Source organism: Fukomys damarensis, unplaced genomic scaffold (genome assembly GCF_012274545.1).
Source record: "Fukomys damarensis isolate Sample0158 unplaced genomic scaffold, DMR_v1.0_HiC HiC_scaffold_19, whole genome shotgun sequence".
Lineage (NCBI taxonomy): Eukaryota > Metazoa > Chordata > Mammalia > Rodentia > Bathyergidae > Fukomys > Fukomys damarensis.
Window position 1 is genome coordinate 12,114,953 of NW_022900931.1, and position 14,262 is coordinate 12,129,214.

Sequence of the window (14,262 nt, forward strand, 5' to 3'; positions counted from 1 at the left end):
AACTCACTATGTAGCCCAGGCTGGCCTCAAACTCATGGCGGTTCTCCTGCCCCAGCCTCCTGAGTACTGGAATTACTGGTGCGTGCCACCACACACAGCCCTTCAATAAACTTTTTAAAAAGTGCTATACGCTATATGAAAAGGGGGAAATAGATGGAGGAGGATTTTAAAAAGAAGCAAGCTGTAATATGCACACACAACCACTCCTTGAGATGATTGTAAACTGCATAAATGGCAAACCTGTACCAATAAAAAAAAGTGCCATAAGCCTAAATAAATTGAAGTGAAATAAAATGAAATCAGAAAAAAATAATCCAAAATAGTTCAGGAAATTTTTAAAAAAGAAAAAGAATAGAAACAAAAGGTAGATGGGGCATTTAAACCCAACCATACAGATAATTATATTAAATATAAATTATATGAATAATTTTAAAGTGGATATTTCCAGGTTGAATTTTTTGAACGACTTAACTAAGCACTGTCTACAAGAGGCATGGGGATGTAGCTCAGTGGTACCTCACCGGCCTGGCAAGTGCAAGGTCCTAAGCTGGATCCTTGGTATGGGGGTGGGGTGAGGATATTACTTAAAATATAAAGACACAGGTTTAAAATAAAAAGGAGAAAAAAGTTATAACAGGCAAGCTACTCCAAAGAAGAAAGTTGACATGTCTCTATTAATATTAGAGTAAGTAGATTTTAGAACAAAAAGTGTTATCTGGGATAAAGGGGAATATTTCTAAAGATACAGAGTCAGTCTAAGAAAATATAAATAACACTTCTAAATGTATACTTAGCAAGTTACAGAGACAGAAAATGCATAAAACAAGTCTATATAATTTATCAGAGAATTAGAGAAACCTTAGAGATTTTTAGTAACTTTTAGTAACCTGTAAGTGGAGGAAAATAGACATAAAAGACCTAAACAACCCTATCAACCATTTTTATTTAATTGGCTCGTGTATAACATGATACTCAACAATGGCAGAAAACACATTTCTTTCAAGTACACATGGAATATCCACCAAAATGACCATATTTTTTACTACAAAACAAATTTCAATAAATGTATAGTAATTAAAATCATAGATTATTTTCTTGGGCAACAGCTGAATAATAATGCCAAAAATCAGTGACAGAATACTCTCTGGAAAATTATCAAATATTTGGAAATTTAAAAACATAATTCTAGCTGGGCATGGTGATGCACGCCTGTGATCCCAGCACTTGGGAGGCTGAGGCAGGAGGATCACAGAGAGTTCAAAGCCAGCATGTTCTGTATATACAGTGATCTCAAGGCCAGGCTGAACTACACAAGGAGACTGTCTACAAAACAAACAAACACACAAAATTCTAAATAATCCAAGGATGAAAGAATAAACCACAAAAGAAACTGGAGGGTATTTTGAAGTACATAAAAGTGAAAACAGTGTTTCAATTGTAGGATGCAGCTAAAACAGTTCTTAAAGAGAAAGGTAGATTGTTGCCAGGCAAGGTGGCACACGCCTGTGATTCCAGCCCTTGGGAGGCTGAGGCAGGAGGATCTGCATGAGTTCAAGACCAGCCTGAGCTGCATAACAAGACCCTATCTCAGAGAGAGAGAGAGAGAGAGGAGACAGAGAGAGAGAGAGAGAGGTTATATACTTTAAAAGATAAGAAAAAATAAATTAAACCCAGAGCAAAAAGAAAGAAATAATACATAAAAGTATAAAAGTCAATGAAATGGAAAACAGAAAAACTGTACAGAAAACCAATAAAACCAAAGCTGTTTCTTTCAGGTTTAATAAAGTTGATAGGCCTCTAGCCAGACATAGGAGAAGAAAACAATTTTATGACTTACAAATAGCAGAAGTGAAAGAGAAGACATAACTACAGATATGAGAGACATAATAAGGAAACATTACAAATAACTTTATGCCAATAAATTAAATGACTTACATGAAAGGTACAAATTGCTTTAAAAACTAAAATTGCCATCGTTCATTCAAAAAGTTAATAACTAAACATCCCGCTGCCTGTTATTAAGTCTGTAGTTGCAAACCTTTCCACAGGAAAATAGGTACAGATGGTTATAGGAGAGAAGTCTACGAAATGTTTAACCGAAAGAATGCCACTTCTGCACAAACTTACAGAAAGCAGAAGATGAAGGGACACTTCTGTGCTGTCCCTTAAGCGCCTCTTTGTGTTCCTCGGACTTGCCAAGTCCGGGGACGCTGGGAGCCGAAAGGGACAGACGTGTCTGGAGAAGCACTGTGGAGCGGACCCTGGGCGCTGGGCAAGGCAGCGTCTTCTGTACATACTGCCCTCCTGCCCGTAGGCCAAGTCAGCTGCTTGCCAGCCACACAGTGGAACAAGGCCAGGTAATGATGTCACTGCTGTGTACTTTATAAAATCTGCTCGCTACAATAACTGGGTGCAGAAGAGAACACTGTGGAGTGCTATAGTCCAGAGAGCCACCACTGGAGCGTACGAGTACTGTCTGTAAAGTATCTGTCCAGCCCATCACCACTGGACCTTGAGTGGTGCTGTAATTACGAACACATCCCTCGTGGACGGGCCGGGCAATGCCATTACAGAGTGCATGTCGCTCACGGATGTTGTTGATTTGAGTACGCTCTCATGAGATTTTGCCAGTTGACTACACTGAAGAGCACTCGCCTGGTGGACCTTCTGAGTAGTGCTGTTGGACACCTAAATGTGTAGTAAACCTTTCCCTGTATTAATATCCTCCCCTATTAATACCTGTTAGTAAGTCTTAATAAACTTTGTATCTCACATGCTGTCTCTGGGTATTTGTTGTGGTCTTTTGGCAACCTGGCCCACTGACGCAGCATACCTGAGCTATAGTCAAGACAACTTCCCAAGTGATTTTATCAGGCCACCAAAAACCTACTAGCAAAAGCAGACTAAGATATTATCCCCAAAAAGTACATATCATTATACTTCACGAACACTGAGGCAAAATCCATAACAATACATCAGCAAAACAAACGTGGCAGTATTTAAATACAATCACCAAACAGTTTATCCTGGAATCCAAGATTAGGTCCATATTTGAAAATCAGTCCATGGCCAGGGATTTAGCTCAATGGTTCTGGTGCCTGCCTCAAAAGTGCAAGGACCCGAGTTCAATTCCCAGTACCCCAAAAAATTAAAAAGAGAAAATCGGTCCATGGCCAGGCGTGGTGGAATACTTCTGTAATACTAGCACTCATGGTAGGCTGATTACCATGAGTTCAGGGTCAGTCTGAACTACATAGAAAGATCTTGTCTAAAAAAAAATTAAAAAGTCAATCCATGTAAAAAGAAAAATCATATAACTATCTTAATAGATGCCATCAGAGATTTTGACAAAATTCATCACCTATTTATGATTTTTTAAAAACCCAAAACTTTCAACAGACTAATAATGGAATGTTTTCCTAACATGTTTTCAATAAAGGACACCACTTAAAGGTGAAGGACTGAATTTTTCCCTCTAAGGTCAGGAAGGACATTCCTTTTTCTCACCTTAAATACTGTACTTGAGATTCTAGATAGAACAATAAGACAAGAAAAAGCAGCAAAATGTATGCAATCTTGAAAGAAAGAGGGAAAACTGTCTTTGTCAGTAATATGATTACTTATGTGGGAAATACTATGGAATCTTCAAATAAAGCTTTCTGAAATAGAAGTGAGACTAGAAAGATTTCAGAATACAAACATCCACAAAATATGCCCTCAGGAAGCAGCAGGTGTCATGGTTAACTGCAGCCATAAAGCGGCATGCAGTGCAGACAGTGGTGGCCTACCTGCCTGGGTCAGTGTACCCTGGAATGTGGCACCTGCTCTGCAGCCACTGCCTGGGCACCAGTATAATGTCCACTACCAATGTCCATTTTACTTGATCACTTTCCCAGATATCTCCTGAACCAGAAAATTATCCTCAAATGGGGCTATTGACCCAATAGATACAGCGAGGACCTCTGAGTCATGACCGTTTTCCTCTGTCCATTCTTCTCTCTGGGTTCCATTAGCTCTCCTTTTGTGTTTTCAAGCCCAGAATGGTGATTCATCCCTTTCTTCACCTTACTTCTCAGTTGTGATAGGGAACCCCACCTATCAGCTTCTTTTATGAAACTGGAACATGTTGAATTGAAATTAGACCCTTTTCCTGCAGAATCTGGGTCCTCCAAATGCAAAAGACCAAAGGCGAGAGTGGTGCTATTATTTTAATCTGTGTCTCTACCGCTGAAGGGTAAACAAGGAGCTCCTAGTGCCTTTTTACTTACTCAATAAAGATTTTAAAATACCTGCTGCAAGCCAGTATCTATGCTCACTGTTAGGGATACAATTATAAATAAAAACAAAAGATTCCGGGCTTCAGAAATCTCATATTTCTATAGTGAGGACTGTATTTTCAGCTTTTTTGTTGCTGAGACATATAACTGATACCCACAACTTGGAGGAGGAAAGGTGTCATTTGTCTCACGGCTTCAGAGGATTCAGTCTATAGCCAACTGGCTCCAGGGAAGGAGATCATGGGAGAAGGCACAGCAAAGTGAAGGTCCTTAGCTCCTGGTAGCAGGGAAGCAGACCAGGGGAGCAATACCAGAGAGGAAGAAGCAAAGGACTGGACAGAGACTCCAGGGCACACCCAGAAAGATGCTCCACCAACCCCCAGGTGGACCCAAAGCCAATCAAGTTCACACTCTGCCCCAACTGCCATAAGGACACTCAGAAAGTAAAAAAATAATATATATACTGTGGTGACATTTTGGATAAAATAAAAAAATGAAGAACTGTGAGAGGATACTCATCAAGGAACACACTTCTGAGGAAGTGACATTTAGGCTGAGACTGGGAAGGTGAGAATGAGTCTGCCCTGTGTTCGCTACACAACAAGTAACCTGGTAAAAATAATAATGCTGTGTATTTATGTTATTAGGGTGCTGGATGGGATGAATGGTGTCTCTATGAGGGTAGAAGTGATGCAGCTGCCATAATTTATACATAAAGCTGCACAAGGAAAAATAACATTTTGAAAGCTACAGACTACAAATGCAGTTTTATCTTTAACCTTTTTGGAAACATGACTTTCTCTCTAGTAAACCTCAAGTACCCTGGAGGAAACAAAAATATAGATTGGATTGGGACTGTGGAAGAAGAAATGAGAAGAGCAAGAGCTATCGTTCAAGAGAATGTCATAGCATTAGAACAGGCTAGAAAATGGGCACAGTTGAGAAAGAAAAGATTCTCTAAAGTTTTAGATCCCATTAAATATGCCAAGTGCTAGACTCAGTGGGTTGTATCAGCTAGATGGAATGGAAGCTAAAGAAACATTTGCCCTTCCTGGCCTAAGGAATCATGGGATAGGAGGAAAAGAGGAAGAAAGGAAACCAAATTAGCATGGCACTGCTCTTCACATGTATCCAGTTTCCTGGAAGTAAGTTGACAGACTTAGGGGGGACACTAGGGACTGAAGGGTCCTTGTTCCATTCCTTCTTTGGGATTCCAAGAGAACTGTGCATGACAGCCCTGGGTCAATATGCGAAGAGATAATGTACAAGTCTTTTATTAGATTCAAAAGATATAAAAGTAGCATTGAATAGCTTTGAAAGTTTCTACATGACTCGACCAGACCCTGTTGCAAGATGAAACTTTAAGCTTGGCTTCAAGCTCTGCTTTTAATATGCACGGATGTCCCACTGGATGCCTGTCCCTGCCATGACATTTCAGTAGACAAAGCAGGTACTCTTTGGGCATCCTCATCTAAGTGTTTCTGTGTGAAAACACTGGGTGGGACCACAGGACAGACTCAAGAAAAAGGAAGAAGGGATAAGAAAGGCAGATAACTGCCCAAGGACAGTAAGAATTGCATTTTACACTGAGAAGGTCATGCTTGTGCAGTCTCCCGAAATCACCATATGAAATTGTGTTATCAGTAGACAACTGCAGAGTCCCCACAAGAATGCTAACAGCTATCTTACAAATAACTTCTTGTCCACATGCACAGAGCCAGCAACAAAGGCTAGCTAGCTTTTATTATTTATTCCTAGTAATATATAGGCTTTCTATATGGAAATGGGCTGGAGTAAGTATGAAAAACCAGTAATAAGATAGGGAAATGTTCCAGCTCTCCTGGGCTTACAAGTAGACTTGGCTTAATGCAATTGTATTTTATATTTAGCACTGTTATTTTTGAGGAAAGAAAATTGGGGTGGGGGTGAAAACACTGCATCAAGAAGCCCAGCATAACCCGGACCACTGTTTACTCCATTCGGCCTGGCTGGCTCCCCTTACCTTTCTTTTTCAGCTACAGGCACCAGAGTTGTGGATTTTTCCAGTACTTATTTCACAGCTGGAATTTCCATGCCCACCAAGCTTGTCAGTGAAGGACATAGTCTCTCCAGAAGTCCCCTTTCTTTTTACTCAAAAACCCAAGCAGATGTGTTGTGAGTGATAAAGCAGTCACAAAAGTAACAAGTTCTAAGGATTCAGGTCTCACTCAGCTGTTGATTGATGATTTGTGAGCTCTTGTCATCAATTTGAATAGGGTATACCTGAGATTTGTCCCGCCACTAACTTTCCTCTGACAGAGCCTCCCTTCCACCTGTAAAAGATGTCAAATCCGAAAGCCAATTGAAACGATGCTATAGTGGCCCAATTGCTCTAAATGGACCTGAGGACTTGTAGACTAGGCAATTACCAATCAAATAAGCCACTGAGAGGTCACGAATTTAGTTTGTATGGGCTTAATCACGACCTGATCATAAAGCTGCTTTCCATGGATCCTGGGCAAGGATAATCTAAAATCTAGCAGAAACTCCTTTACTTTATTTGGTTTGTTTGTTTCCTTAATTGTACAGTGCTAGGGATCAAACGTAGGGCCTCCCCCATGGTTGGCAAGCAATCTGGCCCTGATCTATACCCACAACCCAACTTTCCCTCAAGTCCACTGCTTTAAGCTGTCTTACACACCTCAGGGACTAGAGGTACAAATAAGTATTGGAATAGGACACCATGCCAAGCAATTTGCCTACCCTCAAAATTCTTCCTGGTGTGCTGAGCTGCCGCTAAGCCGTCCTGCCTTGCTCACTTGGACAGACCAGGCTCAGCAAGTAATTGGCTGGCTCAATCAAAAGTCATCCATATTTGAAGGAGAGAAAAAAAAAAGAAACTTGACAGAAACTTGACAACTGCTTGTGTTCGGTGCAAAGCATCAAAAAATGTGTAAGGAAAAATGTCCTGAATACCTTCAGCCCAATGATAACAGTTGTGAAACTTTGAATGATTTTCATTGTTTCTTTAATCTGTTCCTTCATCAGCACTATGAGGAAAGCAGATGAACTGGACCCATTTTATGTGCTGTGTCAAATTTGTGGAACCCAGCCTGCTTACCCGAGGGCCAGCAACATGATGGTGCTTGCTCTCCTCACACTTCCAGCTCCCTACAAGGCTCCACCATCCAGGTCCCTCGGGAGTCAGGGGCTCCAGCCCCTAAGTCCCACCTGGCTAGACTCAGCTGTTGGCTTCCCAAACAGCTGCTCAGAGGGGCCAAGCTGGGGAAACTTAAAAAGAATTGGATGAATTTGGGCCTATGAGAAACAGGAAATAAGAAACCACTTGACACATTTCTTGCTCTCCCTCCCTCCTACACCGAATGGTTTGTACTGACTGACACTTGATGGATCTCCACTGCCTCTCAGAGATGGCCTATGTGATGAGCAACTGACTACGTCTCTGAAGCAGTGACCCACCTGGTAATACACAGCCTTGTGTTCACCAACTCTCTCGCAGATCTATTTCCCTTCACTCTCACTCTTTCTACACTGGAATTCCACTAGTATAAATAGAGCAATGGCAAATGCACTTTGCCTCAGCTCTAGTTTGGGAGTTTTTTTTTTTTTATTTTGTTTGTTCACAATTCGAAGACAAAAGAAGCCACGTGTGGTGGCACATGCCTATAATCTCAGCACTTGGAAGGCTGGGGCAGGAGTACATCCATGAGTTCAAGGCCAGCCTGGCCTACAAAGGTTAGCTACAAAGGTTAGCCTAAACTATACAGCAAAATCCCCCAAAAAAAAGAAAGAGAGAGGAGCTGAAGGGAGCAGGGAGGAGGGAAAAAAAAGACAAAAGGAATATTTTGAAGAGCAAATGAAATAGGACATTGGAAAGCCATGTGTGAGTGCTCAAGTAAACACTGTGCTCACAAAGTCCATGGAGCTGGCAGTAGAAAGAGTCCACTGATGTAGAACAAGAAACTAGAGAGATAAGAATGCTGGGCCTAGAAGTTACGGCTGAGATATTCATAAGACATCATGATAGAGAGAGAAAGAAGCACTACTTCAGCTGGAGTGGTATGAGAAAGCGAGAAATCCCAAAGAAAAGAGTTCCTGTACAATAAAGACAGGGGCCAAGCAGACAAGAGAGGAGATTTCAGGCAAAGATGAAGATATGGCATCCCATGGGAGCTAAAAAGGCATGGAAATTAGGGTGGTGCTGATTCAAAGCTGGACATTTGTTACTGAGCAGGGGTCCTTGTGGAGGTATTTCCTCTGTACGGTTGGGGTGGCCTTTGCGAAGGTTATGGTTCTAGCAGAGTCTTTTGTGATAGTTATCATCAAACAGTTACACACGAGAGATCTTCCTTTATAACCTTCTAGCTTTACTTCTTTGTTAGGGTTGATACAAGTGACTCCATTTTCTGACAACTTTCACAGAAAGTTTTCAGATCTAAGATGTGAACAGTTAGACAGTAGGGCTATTTTTGCATGACTGAAAATGAAGGACAGCTATTTCCGGACTTTTAGTGGTCAGGAATGGAATAACATAATAAATTTTTCCAGTCAAAAAACAACCATGTCGAGATGACCTACATTTTGAAAATTACCTCTGAAGAGTGAGAAAAAGAATGAAGGAGAAAATTTTAAAATATCAACAGTTAGAGATAAACTGTGCCCCACCCACCCACCCCCCAGAAAAACTACACACAAATGAGAAAGACAAGCAGAAGGACCTATCTAAATGGTACAAGAGAAACCAAGAAAGATGAGCTTTGGCGGTCAAGGAATAAGTTGAGTGATACGAGTGACCAACAGGACAAGCAAAGGGCTAAAAAGTGGATACTGATTGCAAGTAGGAAGCTATTGATGATCTCAGCAAAAGAAGTTTGGTTGGGCGGTAAAAGTGGGACAGTGCCATCAGTTTGTTGAGAAGTGAGAAACTCTCTTTCATTAATGTGTGGGGATACAAAATGGTACAGCCACTCTGAAAAGGTTTGTCTTTTACTTACAATGCTAAGCTTGCTTTTATCACATGTTCTAATATCAAGCTCCTTGATATTTACCCAAATGATTGAAAATTCACACCTGTGCGAAAACCTGAAAAACTTGTGTAGCTGCTTTCTTCATACTTTTCAAAACTTGGAAGCAACCAAGATGTCCTTCAGTAGGTGAATGGATACACCGCAATACATCCACATAATGGAAATTATTCAGTGCTAAAAAGAAACAAGCCACCAGCTATGAAAACACACAGAGGAATCTTAAATGTGTATTACTAAGTGAAAAAAGCCAGTCTCAAAAGGCTACCTACTATATTATTACAATGATATACAACTCTGGACAAGGCCAAACTATGGATATTAAAAGAATTATAAGTGCCAGAGGTAGTGAAAGATAAATAAGAGCACAGAAATATTGTATGATACTGCAGTGATGAATACATATCATTATGCATTTTTCAAAAGCCACAGAATGGGGCTGGGGATTTAGCTCAGTGGTTCCACCACCTGCCTCGCAAGCTCAAGGTACTGAGTTCGATACCCAGTACAAAAAAAAAAGCCACAGAATGCACAGCACTAAGAACAAATCCAAATGTAAATGATAGACTTTGGATGACAATGATGTACCAATGTAGGTCCATTAACTATGTCTCCTTAGCACAGAATTATGATAGCAGGAGAGGCTGTGTACATGGTGAGTCAGAGGTTATATTGTTTGAGAATCTCTGTGCCTTGTGCTCAATCTTGCTGTAAATCTAAAATGTTCTTTTTAAAAAAGACTATTTTTTGCTGAGTGTGGTAATATACGTCTGTAATAGCAGAAACTTGGAAGGCTGAAGCAGGAGGGTTGCAAGTTTGATGCCAACTTAGTTATGTAGCACGACTCTGTCTCAAAATAAAATTTAAGAAAAGGATTGGTGGAACACTCATCTAGCATGCGCAAGGCCCTAGGTTCAATCACTAGTACCACAAAAAAATATATATAATGGGAGATGATAAGAAATCATAACCATATATAGAGCTATAAGAAATTTGAATGGGAAAAATTGGAAACCTCTCAACTGATCTGTATAGCACTTGCATATGCATAAAAACTGTAGAAAAAAATAAAACCTGGAACAAAGGTAGATGAGAGAAAAGAGACATCTATGATATATCTTTTTCCCCCATTGTTGCAGTTTGAACCCCACACTGAGCTACATACTCAGCTCTTTTATTTTTTATTTTGGGACAGGATCTTGCTAAATCACTAAATTGCCTAGACTGAGCTCTAACTCGTGATCCTTCTGCCTCAGCCTCCTAGGGTACCAGGATTATAGGCATGTGCCACAACACCCAGCACAAATCTCCTGGTTCTTAAACCACATGGGTTTATTATTTATTTTAAAAAGTAAGCAAAACATATACTACAAGCTGGCAATATTTCTTGGTATCTTGTGACTCCCATTCCCTAGGAATCAAAACAAAAACTTATAAACCAGAAATTATGACCTGGAAATCCCAGACACTTTCGAGAGCTGAGAAGATTGAGCTCATAAATGTCAGAGATTTTTGTGGGGGGAAAAAAAAACTAGAAACTAAATAAAACAGAAGGGGCAACTAACACACATTGCTGAAATCCCAGGAAGCTGGTGGGTAGAATAAATGGGAAATGAACACAAAAACATTCTCTCAGTTACGACTCAGTGAATAAAGTAGAAGGTAAGAAAGCATGTTTATTAATCCAAGAAGCCAAATTTAGTTGACTCCTTTTTAAAAATGTAAATCAATTTCACAATGAAAAACATAGAATTATTTAATTGACCAAGCCATATGAGATAAGATAATAGATTAGAACCAACCATTGGAAGTTGGTTATAAAGATTATTATTAAATCAATGAATCATTGTTCTCAAGCCCCTGGATTTTGCTACATTTCCATGACCCATAGTTCCCCATTTTTTTATATAGGCTTTCACTGTGAAAAATTTGCTTACTAATATTATATTATAATAAAGCAAAGAAATTACAAAGTATAACACAATCAAAGTATAGCATCACAAAAGAAACAAAAATAAATAAGAACAATTCCAGCTTTCCTCAAAAATAGTTTTAATAAAAGAAATGAGCAGTACAATACCCTCAAGAACATACAAATAGACGTTCTGTTCAGAAGTCATTTCTAAGGAAAATTAAAATTAAATATTAACCTCACACAAAGCAATCTGCAATCCTTGTTGCCAAATACTGATAATTATTGGAGTTCTTCATCAAAAAAAGCACTCTGAGTAAGTAATTTTAGATATGCAGTCATATTAACTCTATTTTAGGCTGACTATATTTATTCACATATTTTTTCCTCTCCTTTTTACTTCCCTCAATCCTCTGAGGAAAAGAAAAGAGTTTTGGTTTTTATTTTGGGTTTTGTTGTTGTTGTTGTTGTTGTTTGCTCTGCCTAATATTCCTCTAACTAATTGTAGTACCACTGAAACTTGAGAAAAGCAAAGATTAGAATTGCAATTTACTTTTGATTGTGTCTTTTATTGGGGGGAGTCAAATTATTTTGAGTTCTTTATTCTAGATATGAATACAAAAGGCCAATAAATACATGAAGAAATTTCAACATTGCTGAACATTAAAGAATGCACATTAAAATGACACTGAAATTTCTCCTTATTTCACAAAGAATGGCTATCATCAAAATCAAATGATAACAAATGCTAGAAGGGCTGTGGGGGAAAGGGAAGCCCTCTGTATTGCTGGTGTGAATGTAAACTGGTACAACCATTGTGGAAGGCAGTGTGGAGATTCCCCAGAACCTAAAGCTATAAATTTCACTGCACCCAGCTATTCCCTTTCTAGGTATCTTCCTGAAACAATTAAAGACATTGTATCGCAGTGATACACGCATACCCATGCTTATAGCAGCACAATTCATAAGAGCTAAATCTTGGAAGTACCTATTTCAATAGATGAACAGTTTTTAATGTAATATTTATACAGTAAATATAGCATCTACACAACACAGTACTATTCTTCCATAAAGATAAATGTGAGTCACTGGCAGGAAAATGGATGCACCTCGAGACCATAATGTTAAGTGACATAAATCAGACATGCAAGCTTAAATATTGCTCAGTTTCTTTTATGTGAGAAACCCAAATTACAAATAAAAACCAAAATAGTAGATAACAGGAAATGTGGAGACAGACCTTTCTCAAATGAGAAGAGGAGCATGAGATGGAAGAAGGAGGAGGAGAGGAGCGGAAGGGGACGAGAAAAGGGAATTAAGATGCACCAAATTACAAATTACAAATTACAAATTACAAATGTACAAATGTACGTGCACCAAATTACACAGGGAATGTAAACATTACGTACTGCTAATGTGGACTACTAAAAAATAATCACAAAATAAAAGATGTGCAAAACAGGGAGGTAGATTTTTGTGGGGATGGGAGGGCTCTGGGGAATGACAGAGGATAGAAGGGAGAGAAAAGCAAGATGTGATATGTATATGTACTGAGTCGCTAAGATGATTACTTTATAATGCATCACAAACATAAACTAACAATAGCCAATAAGCCAACCATCTTGTTGAATTAAGGAAACAAAAAGAATTGCAGTCTAAATGAGAAGTTATTACCACACTACACTTTGTGTAACTACCTTATTTGTTTTACTTAGACTTTTGCTCGGTTTTTTGCTTGTGTGTATGGTTGGTTGGCTGTTTGTTTGTTTGTTTGTTTGTTTTTGAGACAGTCTCACTATGTAGTCCAAGCTGGCATGGAACTTTCTGGCCCCAAATTCACAGTCTTCCTGCCTTGGCCTACAGAGTGCTGATTGTTCATTTTTTAAGGGAGAGCATATAACAAAAATTCTGTTAATATTACTGGCACAATTTAAATATAAGATAGAGGGATATTTTCTGTGCAATATCTTGTTAAATGGATGAGTGGGGAAGTTGACACATAGAATCCTCTTGTTTCTGCTTGGGACAAATCTATCTGATCTCTTTCGCAAGAAATGAAAATTACACCTCAGCAACTGGAGTTCTCTAACTCTACTCGGTCTTTTTCTGTGCACTGCTCCTGTCACCATGGTCCCACGGGGAATGAAGCACCCATCCAGCCCTGTGGTCTCCCCTCTGGAAACACCAGGTATTCTCTCTGGGATCATCCGCTGCTCAGGAAGCTGGCAGCAAGGCTGAATCTCCACTACTCCCAGGGCCTAGGCTCTGTCCTCCTCGATCCCACCTACAGTTCTGGGGAATCCCTGAACTTACCCTCAAACTCCATTTCCCCCCAGTCCACTTTTCTCTGTGGTTCCCAGCTGCACTTTTCAGGAGATCTCTCCTCTTCTATCTTCTTCTTTGGGCACATTTGAAGGAGGTAATAGAGAATATATCCTCCTTGGCAGATGAGCACATTTCTCAGCCTGCTTCTGCTTACGTAAATCTAGGCAACCAAAGATTTTTTATATCCTAAGCAAGCAGTTCCTGTCTCTTTTGATACAAGTTTTTGGCACTTCTGGCACTACGTCTCATTCCAAAATGTGTTTATGTTTTTATGACTCCCGTAAACCACACTGCCAAAAATCACACAAACAATTCTTTTTGAGACATGAGTTTTTTCTCAACTTAATTATAAGCCCTTGGATTTATCAGGCTTGGACAGGACCTTGCCCTTAGAACTTCCCCAAGGCCCATTTTGTCTAGTGTGATCGCTACATTATGGATTTAGTCTTAGTCCTGAGGCTGAATTAACCTTTCCAGATAAAATAATTTCTCCTTCTAGCTTGTATAACTTGAAAGGGAGAAAAAGTGGTAACTCTCAATACAGTTCCTAGATTCTGGAATTCCTGGATTTGCTCTTCTTTTTCAGCTCTGCTTGTGAACAGGCTGTTTTTTTCTAAGCTCATTTCTTTCTTTAGTGCCTTACCAAATGCTATTAACTTTAGTCAACCCATACTATTAATACACAGATTTGGGACCTTTTCTTTAAAAGCCACATATTCATTTT